Genomic DNA, 14,134 nt, shown 5'->3' on the forward strand with positions numbered 1-14,134 from the left:
TTTAAAAAGCCAGCTGTGGGGAAAACAGGGCTGCTGCCAGGTCTGTGTGTGTGTGTGTGTGTGTGTGTGTGAGAGAGAGAGAGAGAGAGAGAGAGAGAGAGAGAGAGAGAGAGAGTGTTCTTTTTACTCACTCTCCTGCTGCCCCCTTCCATCTGTAAACAGGGTGAGAGGGAGAAGGGTCACAAGCAGCAGCTGGGAGGCTTACCAGGACAACCCGACCATTGGCAGCCCTACTCAGAAGTAGTCCCACTACTGCCAGTCATTCAATGAGGGTTGCCTCCTCCTCCTCATGCCCTCTATCAGCCAATGGAAATATGAGAATGACCTTCCTTTGTCCAATGAACATTTGTTCCTTCCTTCCTATCAGAGACTGGAAAAGAGAGCCCAGTACCACCTCCCCCTCCTGCTCGCATTAACCCTTTCCTGCCTCCCTGCTGCTGGAACTCCCTGCTGCTCGCTGTCGGAATGCTGGTCCCATAAGGTTTTCCATGTGGTGAAAACAGTAAGCAGGCACCCCAGACACAGGCAGACTCAGCAGGCATGGGGATGAGTTCCAAGTCAGGGGGACCGTAACTCGAGTCTTTTTCAAAGTCTTCCACATGTGCGACTCACGAGTCGCCAAGTCAGCAAAAATCACACATTTTCGCAACTTGAGTCCGAGTCACTGACTCGAGTTCCCAACACTGATAATTTCATACAGCTGGCAGCTCTAGCATTTCCTCCCCTTGATGAGTCTAAAACCATCCTCTCTCAAAGAAGTCTTTGTAACAAGGACTAAATTGGCAGTTCACTATTGTGTCAACCAATGGCAGTGGCTCAATAACGGCACTAATGTTCTGCTTCTTGAAATGCTTCTAGAGGATCAGAGGGCACACATTGCATCCTAACCCCTGTCCCAGCCCGGGAAGCTCTACATGGGCTTCCCAGATCCAAGAAGCCCCATGGGGTGGCTGGGACTCAGAGGCATCATTAGGGTCTGTGTTACCTGGTACGAGAGCTCATTGCATCACCCCCATGATGGATTTCCTCCGTACCAGACCATACAGAATAAATTACAAAATCAAACACACCGCCTGAATGCAGTAGAATCACTAGGGTGGGTGTAATCCCCACTTTTATTTATTGGGTGGGTGTAACCCCCACTAACTTAACAGTACAGGTCACCCAACAAATCAGTAACCAACAAAAATCCAGTGGCCAACTTGATGACACTCACAAAACTGAATAAGAGTTCTAGTACTCGCTCTGATACTTGGAAATGAGGACTGACTCACACTAACACTTTATTGGTTCCCCACTGTATCATAATAACACCACATTGGCTCTCAGTTTCATTGGTCAGTTTTTTAAAAATCCACTTTTCGCTACATAAGGCAGTTGTGTTTTCTTTTTCTAGTTATTTGGCCATAACATTTGATAGTATGAAGATATTTTAATGTAGTTTGTTTCATTGCATTCTGCATTAAGTGTTTCTCAAACTGTGGGTCAGGACCCACTAGGTGGGTCGCAAGCTGATTTCAGGTGGGTCCCCATTCATTTCAATATTTAACCATGGCATGTGACTGCATTGGGGAAATGTTACAGACCTGTACTTTTAACAGGCTATTCTGTATATGCTTTTAACAATGATAGTCAACAGGACTTACGCCTGGGAAAGTGTGTGGGTAGGATTGCAGCCTAGGATTGTGAAAAATTTTCCTGCTTGATGATGTCATTTCCAGTCATGACATCACTTCCGGTGGGTCCTGACAGATTCTCTGGGTCCTGGTGTTAAAAGTGTGAGAACCACTGATATATAACAAGATGGTATTATTCAAAAATATCAAGATTTCACAGTTTTGGCTAGTAGTGGTGTCAACCCCAAGTATGTCACCTCATGCAAACCACACCCCCTAGTGATGCCACCACTGAGGCGTCACCTGGGGTAAAGGGGGGAAACATCTCTTTATCCTGAGGTAACCTCCAGCTGCCTCCTAAGCTGCATAGGATGCAGCACAGGCCATGCGGCCTGACTGTGCCAACACAGTTTAGGATTGGGCTGCCCATGTTGTTAAAACTGTAATCATAGACATACTTACTAGAAAATAAGCCACACTCGATGCAGTGCAGCTTACTTCTGAATACACATTGCGCTGTAAGCTCAATAAATGGAAGGATCCTCTGCAAAAGTAAATGTAAATCTAGTCCCTTCCATCTAAATTAACTCAAGCTGACATGGCCAAACATCCAACTCAGTACAAGCACATAGGAGCTGATCCAGAGACTGACTTCCAGAAGACCATATCATGCTGAAGTGAAAAGTTTTCCGAATGCATGCACCTTCAGTGCAAATCTGCACGTATGAACGTATAATATGAATAAGTCAGAAGAACTTAAACTGGGATGTACAAGCTTCTGCATCAGTGTAATGTCACAACCCAGGGCCATTGGCATTGCATGGACGTTGTGCTGGTGATACAAGCATATAAACTAGCAAAACGAGTTATAGACAGGTCGCTTACAGACCCCATTAGGTTTGATTCAGGGGTTGATACGTTGGAATTCACACACATGTCTGTGTCATAAACTGGTCATATAACCCTACATTGTAGTGCATTCCCTCAGAGGCTGCAAGGCTGTGGAACAAAAGGACAAGGTCAAATGTAACTCTCAGCTGCTTTAATGTACACTATATATCAAAGAGTAATCATTTTTTCCCATAGAAGGGGACCAGAGAGCCATGAAACAGAGAACAAAGGCAGAAGTGTCCAAGTCAGTCTTGTAAAATAAAACATCTTCTTCTTACTTTAAGGGAAGGATTGACCTGGCAGCTTGCACAACATTTCAGTATTTGTAACACAGAGAAAATTGTGCTGAGTGGCATAGATCTTTATGCTGCACAAGAGGTTTCATTTTTGTCAGGGACTAGCAACCTGAAAACCCCATTTTCCAATCCTCTACTACCCCCAGCCTCTTTCATTAACATGGTTTCTCTGAAACATTCAGAAGAACAAATGTTTTTATTCTCTCTCTGTTGGCATCCTTCAGTCTCGGAAGACTATAGTATCGCGCTCTGAATGGTGGTTCTGGAACAGTGTCCTCTCCAGTGCGCAAAGCCTGGGTAATGTAGATATGGAGGAAAGACTGTTACCCATGCAGCAAATCCTCCTTCTCCACATCGCTGAAATGGTCCAATGGAAAGGCAGAAGCCAATATGGTTGGTTCCAGCGGCGTCACAGGAGTTGCCAGAGCATGACTGTATACAGCCGTGAACTGTCTCAAGAACTCCGGCTCCGGATTTTGCCTCGAGGTTGTCTCCTGAAGCCTTTTCCATAACTGGATGTAGCTGCAAGGCAGTGGAGGTTTGGGATCAGAGTTTTCCTTCTCTCAGATGAGCTGCCTTCCCAGGCTGACAAGTCCCATCTACCCGGTGGCTGTTTAGTCGCCTCTTACAACAAGTACAGCCAAACTGAGGGCCTATTCTTGTCCCCAGCCCCCAGGGGTAGTTTTTATTCTAGGAGATTCTTATTTTTCATTCTTTGGGCCTAAATACACTATACAGATATGTGCCACTTAACGACGGGGATATGTTCACCGGTCCCAGTTGTTATATGATTAGGTTATTAAGTGAACTTTCAAGCCAACCTTTTGCCTTTGTTGTGTAAACAGACACTCCCTGCCAGACACTGGCTGCCAGCTTGGCTGCACAGGCTACTGGAGCTAGATTGCCTCTTCTTTGCATTAAGAGCCTCTCTGTTGTGTAAACAGACACTCTGCTGCAGGCTATGGGAGACGTGATTGCCATTAACAGCATCTTTATTGTGCTTTGACCACCGTAATATATGCGGTCCGTCATTAAGCGAACTGTTGTTAAGCAGCGGGGGCCTGTATATGCAAAAACTTGTAACAGAAAACAAGCGGCCATTTTTTTCAAAGAAAAGCAGCTCCAGGGATGGTGAGCAGTAGCATAGCCAGAGGAGGGGCAGCACGGTGCGTACTGCAGGTGCCACAATGTAAGCACTTGCCTTTGGAGCTAGGCACAGACTGTAATGTGCAGGTGCTGCTAATGCGCTGCCATCTATGCCTGGTATGGCTCTGACAGCAAGTGGGAGGGGGCACTTATATGGCTCATTGCAGCGCCTGTAGTACTTACTGTTTAGTTATTTGATTTTTCTCTGTAAACCGCTTTGTGAACTTCTAGTTGAAAAGCGGTATATAAATACTGTTAATAATAATAATAATAATAATAATAATAATAATAATAATAATAATAATAATAATAATAATAATAATACTGTACTGTACTGTACTGTACTATGCCACCTCATCAGCTACTGATGGCTGATTTGAAGCATTCTTTCTCTACCTGCTGTTTCTTGTCTCCATTCTACCCCCAATACAAGAAGAGGTCATCCCACTCCTGGTGCAGCTTCAAATGCATTTGCACATTTTCACAACTCCCTAACGTCAGACACATACAAACTTTCCTCGGTCCTAGCATGAAACCTTACGTGCAGCAGAGGCACCCTTTCTGGTTAAGCCTTTGAGCAAAGTATGATGCTCACTGCAAATTCATTGTATGTTGGACACTCAGTGCTAACAACTGGATCTTGGAGCCCTTCTTTCCCATTATATGCCTCCTACCGATGTTCTCCGTCCCTCCAATTCTGAAGGTGGCTTCAGATGACTGAAAATCTCCTGCTCCCTTGACGAACTCTTCCCAGTCTCCCTTGCAATTTCCTGCATGTAGATCTGCCTCCTTGAACACATATATGTTGCTCTACCTTCTTTCAAATCCTACTTCGCAACCTATGGGCGCAATCCTAACCCTTTATGTCAGTACTTTCCAGTACTTGCATAGCAGTGCCAATGGGACGTGTGCTGCATCCTGCAGTTGGGTGTCACTCACGGAGTCCTCCTCAAAGTAAGGGAATGTTTGTTCCCTTACCTCAGAGCTGCATTGCCCTTATGTCAGTGCTGGAAAGTACTGACATAAGGGGTTAGGATTGCACCCTACATTATCCACATGACCTTTGGTTTATCCTCTTAATCCTCATTCCCAATTGTAACCAAATACTGTACTGTATATTAAGCATGAATTACAGGATTTGCCTATACTGTATTCTTTTTGCCTACCCTTGACTTGACCCAGCTCCCTCTGTCCCTTATTTTTAGACTGCAACAGACTAATCATAACTAACTCCCCCCCCATGCAGCTGCACCAAGGGAGTGGGGGGGGGCAAACCCAGAGACCTCCTTGAGGTAAGGGAACTTGGAGTAAGGAAAGATGTGTTCCATTACCCAGGGGTACACCTACACGATCTCAATGGGTTTCCTCAGATCTGCACCAGCCATTTTTCTGGTGCAGAACTAAGGAGAATAAGGAGAGGAACAAGGATAGGCTCCTGGCACATGTGGGTGCCACTAGGATCCACTCCCCCATCCCCCATTCCACCTTCTACCCACCCCCAAAGAGAGAGGGCTTTTGTCTGTTTATGTATTTATTTAAAATATTTACACCTTCCATGCCCCCATTATTGGGGTCCCCAAAGTGGCATACAAAAAAATCATTAAAATTGCAATTAAAAAATCATACAATTAAGCCTACATAAAAAATAAAGAGGATCAACAAAGACAAGTCAAAAGTAGTACAAGCAGCTTCACAGTAACATATTTTGATCTCTTTGAAAAAGCAGCCAATTATGCTACTCCATAAAAACAGCAAAATAAGCACAAAAAAACAAGCCAACATAACTGGAGTGGGAGATCTAGATGAAACAGAAAGGTTTTTAGCCCTCACCAGGAAGCTAACAAAGGGAGCATAGTTCTTAGCTCCATAGTGTTCCATAGCATTCCATAGTAATAGCACCACCACAAAGAAGGCCCTGCCTCTCGTTGCCATAAAGGTGGCACACATAGCAGGGCCAACTCAGATGACATCAAGGGATGACTTGATTCATAGGGGAGAAGGCAGTTCCTCAGATATCCTACCCCCAATCTAGAGGGAGAGTCAGCATGGCTTCTGTAAGGGTAAGTCTTGCCTCACAAACCTTATAGAATTCTTTGAAAAGGTCAACAGGCATGTGGATACGGGAGAACCCATGGACATTATATATCTGGACTTTCAGAAGGCGTTTGACACGGTCCCTCACCAAAGGCTACTGAAAAAACTCCACAGTCAGGGAATTAGAGGACAGGTCCTCTCGTGGATTGAGATCTGGTTGGAGGCCAGGAAGCAGAGAGTGGGTGTCAATGGGCAATTTTCACAATGGAGAGAGGTGAAAAGCGGTGTGCCCCAAGGATCTGTCCTGGGACCGGTGCTTTTCAACCTCTTCATAAATGACCTGGAGACAGGGTTGAGCAGTGAAGTGGCTAAGTTTGCAGACGACACCAAACTTTTCCGAGTGGTGAAGACCAGAAGTGATTGTGAGGAGCTCCAGAAGGATCTCTCCAGACTGGCAGAATGGGCAGCAAAATGGCAGATGCGCTTCAATGTCAGTAAGTGTAAAGTCATGCACATTGGGGCAAAAAATCAAAACTTTAGATATAGGCTGATGGGTTCTGAGCTGTCTGTGACAGATCAGGAGAGAGATCTTGGGGTGGTGGTGGACAGGTCGATGAAAGTGTCAACCCAATGTGCGGCGTCAGTGAAGAAGGCCAATTCTATGCTTGGGATCATTAGGAAGGGTATTGAGAACAAAACGGTTAGTATTATAATGCCGTTGTACAAATCGATGGTAAGGCCACACCTGGAGTATTGTGTCCAGTTCTGGTCGCCGCATCTCAAAAAAGACATAGTGGAAATGGAAAAGGTGCAAAAGAGAGCGACTAAGATGATTACGGGGCTGGGGCACCTTCCTTATGAGGAAAGGCTACGGCGTTTGGGCCTCTTCAGCCTAGAAAAGAGACGCTTGAGGGGAGACATGATTGAGACATACAAAATTATGCAGGGGATGGACAGAGTGGATAGGGAGATGCTCTTTACACTCTCACATAATACCAGAACCAGGGGACATCCACTAAAATTGAGTGTTGGGCGGGTTAGGACAGACAAAAGAAAATATTTCTTTACTCAGCGCGTGGTCAGTCTGTGGAACTCCTTGCCACAGGATGTGGTGCTGGCGTCTAGCCTAGACGCCTTTAAAAGGGGATTGGACGAGTTTCTGGAGGAAAAATCCATTATGGGGTACAAGCCATGATGTGTATGCGCAACCTCCTGATTTTAGGAATGGGTTAAGTCAGAATGCCAGATGTAGGGGAGAGCACCAGGATGAGGTCTCTTGTTATCTGGTGTGCTCCCTGGGGCATTTGGTGGGCCGCTGTGAGATACAGGAAGCTGGACTAGATGGGCCTATGGCCTGATCCAGTGGGGCTGTTCTTATGTTCTTATGTTCTTAAACCTTGAGTTGCTTTCGGAACCAAACAATTAGCCAGTATAGCCCCAGGAGCAGCAATTGGACAGAGTCAAATTACCAAGCCCTCAAGACCACACTGTTTGCTGCATTCTACACTAACTGCAATTTCCAGACAAACTTCAAGGGCAGCCACATGCAGACAATCTTACAGTAATCAAGTGATGTCACCAAGGCATGGATCACCACGATTAGGTCTGATTGACTTAGGTACAGCCGCAATTGGTACACCAGCCTAAGCTGGGCAAAAGCCCTTCTGGCTACTGGGCAGGAGGTCTGGTCTAGAGGGCAGAACTTCCATTAGCCCGAAGATAACATCAGAAGGTGGCCAGTTTGAGGTCACCAGCAGCTCTCTGAACAGCTGAGAATGGTGAGACCTTGAAGCAGCTGACAAGCCCAGCTGAGTGATTCCACCTGCTCTTGGTGTGAGCAAGAAGCATCTTGGCTGCCCTCCATGTGAGAGATGGAGCTGTGTCAGCCTGCGTGGGAGAACTGGAGGCCAGAAGTGAGACCAAACCAGGAACATCCATCTGAAATGTTGTGTGGTTCTTGAAAGAGAGAATCTCTATGATTGTAAAAATCCCCATGAGGGATTTAGAAATGCCTGCCTATGTAAACCGCCTTGAATAAAGTCAGAGGAGTAATCCGATGACCAGAAAGGCAGTATATAAATACCTAGTTGTTGTTGTTGTTGTTGTTATTTTCAGGGAGTTCAACCCCATTCAGAAAAGGTTGATGATCCAGTACCTGAGACTTCTATCTCTGAATCAAGAGGATCTCTGTTTTGTCTGGATTTAATCACAACTTGTTAGCCCACATCAGGTCCCTCATCATCTCCAGGTAGTACTCCAGGATTTCAGGGGTCACCACATTTGATGGTAAAGAAAGATAGCAGTGGATGTCATTCACATGGTGGTGCGCTTTCAACCCTCTTCAGAACGACTGTCTCCAGCCTACGATGTATGAGTTATCACATAAAAAGATTAAATAACACATTGACCATGACAGCAGAACAGGCCCTGAGAAACAGCCACATGGAATTTGGGGGTGAATGGATGGTTATGTGCAATTCTGAAGTCTAAGGTATTGATGTCCAGAGCAGCAGAGTGAAGTCAATACTGCCGTGCCTTCTCTCTTTGCAGTGAGTGCTGCCAAATGGGCGAAGTATTTCCTGGCTGCTGACCTTTGCTTTGTGCTGTTTGATTTTCCTTCCCCCCAAATACTCCATAATACTTGTATTTTGTCTCTTTACAGATTATCTCTGATTGATTAAGCTTTGTATCAACCCTGGCTATAGTCAAAAGGCTATCAAATCCCAGAGAGCAGATTCATCCTGATTTCAAAAGAGAATAGCACTTTTATCCTGCATAAGTATTTGTGGCATTTTAGACTTTATATTGAAAGGCAGATGCAAGCAGGAACTAGCGTGTTGTGTGTGTGTTTTAAGTACTATTAAACAGGAAGTAAAAGCAAATATTTTTCATATCCAACATAAATTATAAAGTATGTTAATATTAATGTAGTAATATTTATATTTAGTGGAGGAGAGCAAGTGCCCCTGATTAGGCCAGAATAGTGACTGTTTGCTGCTGGTATCTCCCTCCTGTCTCTTTGTTTCCCTTAAGATTGGGAACTCTTTTAGACAGGGAATCATCTTTTTATTTTGCAATGTACATCATTTTATGAACTTTTTCAGTGAAATGTGGGATATAAATATTTACAGTAATAATATCTATATTAGATATAGAGAAAGTCCAAAGAGAAAAAGTGATGCAAATAAATAAACCACTGGGTAATACAGTGTTTCCAAATCAAACAAACATTGTACCGGTACTTTTAGTTCTACGGGTTAGTTCTAACCCTGAGAAGCACTGTTGGGATTCATGCCACCACAATAACTTGAGATCCCTTGGACCATGTGGGAAAAAATCCATTCTGCATCTCCTTCCCATGCCAGCATCAAACCTCAAAAACCTGCTTTAACACAGGCACAGGGCCACACCATGGATGGGCTCCTCTTTTCTAGTCCTGGGCTCATCTGAGGGGCAAGACAGCAAGAAGCTATGCAGGATTATATCTAGAACTCAGTTTTGATGAGACAGTCTCATTGTGCCCTTCTTTTCTGTGTGTGTGTGTGTGTGTGTGTATGTATGTGTATGTGTATATATGTGTGTGTGTGTGTGTGTGTGTATGCGTATATATATATATATATATATATGTGTGTGTGTGTATGCGTATATATATATATATGTGTGTGTATGTGTATTTGTATGTGTATGTGTGTGTGTGTGTGTGTATGTGTATATATATATATATATGTATATGTATGTATGTATATATGTATATGTATGTGTATATATATGTGTGTGTGTGTGTGTGTATGTATGTATGTATCTGTTCTTTGCACTGAAGTAAATGCGGGGACCACTCTGAGAAGAGAAGCTCCACGTATGCTTGGAACCTCATGCCTTCCCTTGAGTCAAGGCGTACAACTCTGACTCCTATTTGAATAGGACTTGAGGTCAAAGGAGACTTTCCAGGTGAATTAGATCCACGACTTCGTCAGTGATACAGAATCTGCCTACATACCACACGCAGCCAAATCCATTTACAGTTTGTTAATTCACCACCCTGAAAAAAAAAAGGAAAAAAGTTAAATAAATTGTCTGCCCATAAAAACAATACCAAACCAGCTAAGTGATGCGGTAGTCTGGGTTTGGAAATCCACACATGTTTAATTCCATAAATAGCTTGGAAGCGGGGAGGGAGAGAAAGTGAGAGGACCATATTTCTTCATCATAGCTTTGCAGGCTTAGCAGCAGTCCCACTGCTGAAAAATGCTTCAAAAAACAAAATAAATGATCTCTTAGTTACTGAAGTATTGATTTTGCCCATATCCAGTAATAAAGAGCAAGTCACCTGTAGGTAAAACTCTTGTAAAATATATTTTATACTCTATTAGTCTAGAGATAGAGTTATGTGCAGCAGAGAGAGAAAAGGATGACAAATATTTTCTGTTAAGGTATTTGTACTGTGTGTTCCTGGCACTTGCTGAGTTATCTAAAGCTGTATTTTCCTTGTTCATTACTGGAAACTTTTTGCCAAGTAGGCTTTTTGGGAATCAGCGCTTTAGATTTTGTTTTACAGAGTAGCGGTTGGCTGTAAAATAACATACCTACAGGGACCTGATTCCTAAGACACTGAAACCAAGGATTCCAAAAATCCCAAAAGAAGACTCAAACTCAATGACTTTCAGAAACAGCATCAGAGGCTTTCAGCTCACTATGGTAAATGTCAGAATATCCAGGTCAGTTGTAGATAGCCATGGTAGCCCATTGAGAAAGAAAACAAGTAAGGCAGTGGTTCCCAAACTGTGCACTGTGATACCCCAGGGTGCCACGGCACACTCGCAGGGGTACTACAAGACCTTCCCAGCTGCAGTAAGGTGATATGTTAGATGATATTAAAGTTTGGAGGTTGTCCATGACTTTGTGTACCTTGGCTCAACGATCTCCGACACTCATTCTCTCGATACCGAGCTAAACAAGCACATCGGTAAAGCAGCTACCACGTTTTCCAGACTCACAAAGAGAGTCTGGGCCAACAAGAAGCTGACGGAACATACCAAGATCCAGGTCTACAGAGCTTGCGTCCTGAGTACACTTCTGTACTGCAGCGAGTCATGGACTCTTCGCTCACAACAGGAGAGGAAACTGAGCGCTTTCCACATGCGCTGCCTCCGACGCATCCTCGGCATCACCTGGCAGGACAAAGTTCCAAACAACACAGTCCTGGAACGTGCTGGAATCCCTAGCATGTATTCACTGCTGAAACAGAGACGCCTGCGTTGGCTTGGTCATGTCGTGAGAATGGATGATGGCCGGATCCCAAAGGATCTCCTCTATGGAGAACTCGTGCAAGGAAAGCGCCCTACAGGTAGACCACAGCTGCGATACAAGGACATCTGCAAGAGGGATCTGAAGGCCTTAGGGATGGACCTCAACAAGTGGGAAACCCTGGCCTCTGAGCGGCCCGCTTGGAGGCAGGCTGTGCAGCATGGCCTTTCCCAGTTTGAAGAGACACTTTGCCAACAGTCTGAGGCTAAGAGGCAAAGAAGGAAGGCCCATAGCCAGGGAGACAGACCAGGGACAGACTGCACTTGCTCCCGGTGTGGAAGGGATTGTCACTCCCGGATTGGCCTTTTCAGCCACACTAGACGCTGTGCCAGAACCACCTTTCAGAGCGCGATACCAGTCTTTCGAGACTGAAGGTTGCCAATACAAAATTAAAGTTTGGGGGGAGGGGAACTGTGCCTAGGTAGGGCTGGTTCATTAGCTGCAGCCTTACCTGACTCAGTTGGACCTAACAGTGGTCCATACTTTGGTAACCTCAAGACTTCTTGCAAACTTTACGTGGTGCTGCCATTGCAGTTGATTCAGAATATGGTGGTCCATCTGGTGCCAAGGCCTGGCCATAAGAACATAAGAACATAAGAACAGCCCCACTGGATCAGGCCATAGGCCCATCTAGTCCAGCTTCCTGTATCTCACAGCGGCCCACCAAATGCCCCAGGGAGCACACCAGATAACAAGAGACCTCATCCTGGTGCTCTCCCCTACATCTGGCATTCTGACTTAACCCATTCCTAAAATCAGGAGGTTGCGCATACACATCATGGCTTGTACCCCATAATGGATTTTTCCTCCAGAAACTCGTCCAATCCCCTTTTAAAGGCGTCTAGGCTAGACGCCAGCACCACATCCTGTGGCAAGGAGTTCCACAGACCGACCACGCGCTGAGTAAAGAAATATTTTCTTTTGTCTGTCCTAACCCGCCCAACACTCAATTTTAGTGGATGTCCCCTGGTTCTGGTATTATGTGAGAGTGTAAAGAGCATCTCCCTATCCACTCTGTCCATCCCCTGCATAATTTTGTATGTCTCAATCATGTCCCCCCTCAAGCGTCTCTTTTCTAGGCTGAAGAGGCCCAAACGCCGTAGCCTTTCCTCATAAGGAAGATGCCCCAGCCCCGTAATCATCTTAGTTGCTCTCTTTTGCACCTTTTCCATTTCCACTATGTCTTTTTTGAGATGCGGCGACCAGAACTGGACACAATACTCCAGGTGTGGCCTTACCATCGATTTGTACAACGGCATTATAATACTAACCGTTTTGTTCTCAATACCCTTTCTAATGATCCCAAGCATAGAATTGGCCTTCTTCACTGCCACCGCACATTGGGTTGACACTTTCATCGACCTGTCCACCACCACCCCAAGATCTCTCTCCTGATCTGTCACAGACAGCTCAGAACCCATCAGCCTATATCTAAAGTTTTGATTTTTTGCCCCAATGTGCATGACTTTACACTTACTGACATTGAAGCGCATCTGCCATTTTGCTGCCCATTCTGCCAGTCTGGAGAGATCCTTCTGGAGCTCCTCACAATCACTTCTGGTCTTTACCACTCGGAAAAGTTTGGTGTCGTCTGCAAACTTAGCCACTTCACTGCTCAACCCTGTCTCCAGGTCATTTATGAAGAGGTTGAATTTGGCCGTTTGATTCTCTCTAACTGCTGCTCCTGGGCTACACTGGCTGCTGGTTCAGTTCCAGGCAGGGCTGCAAAGACGTGAGGTGGGCCCTGGGGAATATTTTTAACAGGTGCCCTTTAGCATCTGCATGCCTGATTCTCCTCTATCCTCTTCCATGCCCCCTGCCTTTGCAACCGGACATGTTTTGGAGAGTTTTGGAAGCCCCACGGATTGTCCCTTCCCTGTTCCTTTATGAGAAGTCTGCCCCTGTGCACTGTCAAAAGTCAGGTAGCAACCCTACTTGGGGCCCCATTTAATGTTGGGACCCTAGGAAATTATTGCTAGCCACCTCACTCTCTCCACACCATCTCCCCAGCAATCCCAAGTTCCACCTTGGACTTCTGGACAAAATTTAAGTGCTGGTTTTGGCCTTTAAAGTCTTATACAGTTTGGGACAGGGGCCCCAATCCTATCCAACTTTCCAGCACTGGTGCAACCACAACGCAAACCCGTGGTAATGTTCCCATACCTTGAGAAGGCCTCCGAGACTGTGTGTCCACCACAGGATGCAGCGCATGCCCCATTGGCACAGTGCACTGGCAATTGAAAATTGGATAGGATTGGGCCCTGAGCCATCTAAAGGATTATCCTCTGGGTCTAAGATCATCAGAGGGGCCCTTCTATATGTGCCAGCCATGGCTGAGGCCACGTAAACAGCCACAAGGGGCAGGACCTTCTCCTTAGTGGCACCTCAACTTTGGAATTCTCTCCCTTTTGAATTAAGATCAACATCCTCCCTATTAGCCTTCTTATGGGGGCTTAGGACTTCTTGGCATTCCCTCCCTACACATTCCTCCCCTAAGCCTTTTTTCTGTTTTAGTTGTCGCTTATACATTGTTAATTGGTGGCTGATTTTAACTGCTGCCGGTTTTTATTGTTTTTACTGCTTTGCTCTATGTTACTGTCATTTAAATGATACATTATTAATTGACTGCTTTTAGCCATTGGGGTGTTTTTTTTGGATTTTATTGAAATGTTGTATTTTCACCTTTGCTGCTAGCTGTTTTGAATGTCCCATTTTATTGAAGGAGAAGAGGGATAGAAATATTTTAAATAAACAAGATAATAAATAGCGTTGAGCAAGATAAAAAACAAAGATGAGCCTGATAAAGTTGCCCCATTTCTTAAGTCTGGCCCAATCCTAAGTGTCCCT

The sequence above is a fragment of the Tiliqua scincoides genome, chromosome 4 (assembly GCF_035046505.1).
Source record: "Tiliqua scincoides isolate rTilSci1 chromosome 4, rTilSci1.hap2, whole genome shotgun sequence".
NCBI lineage: Eukaryota > Metazoa > Chordata > Lepidosauria > Squamata > Scincidae > Tiliqua > Tiliqua scincoides.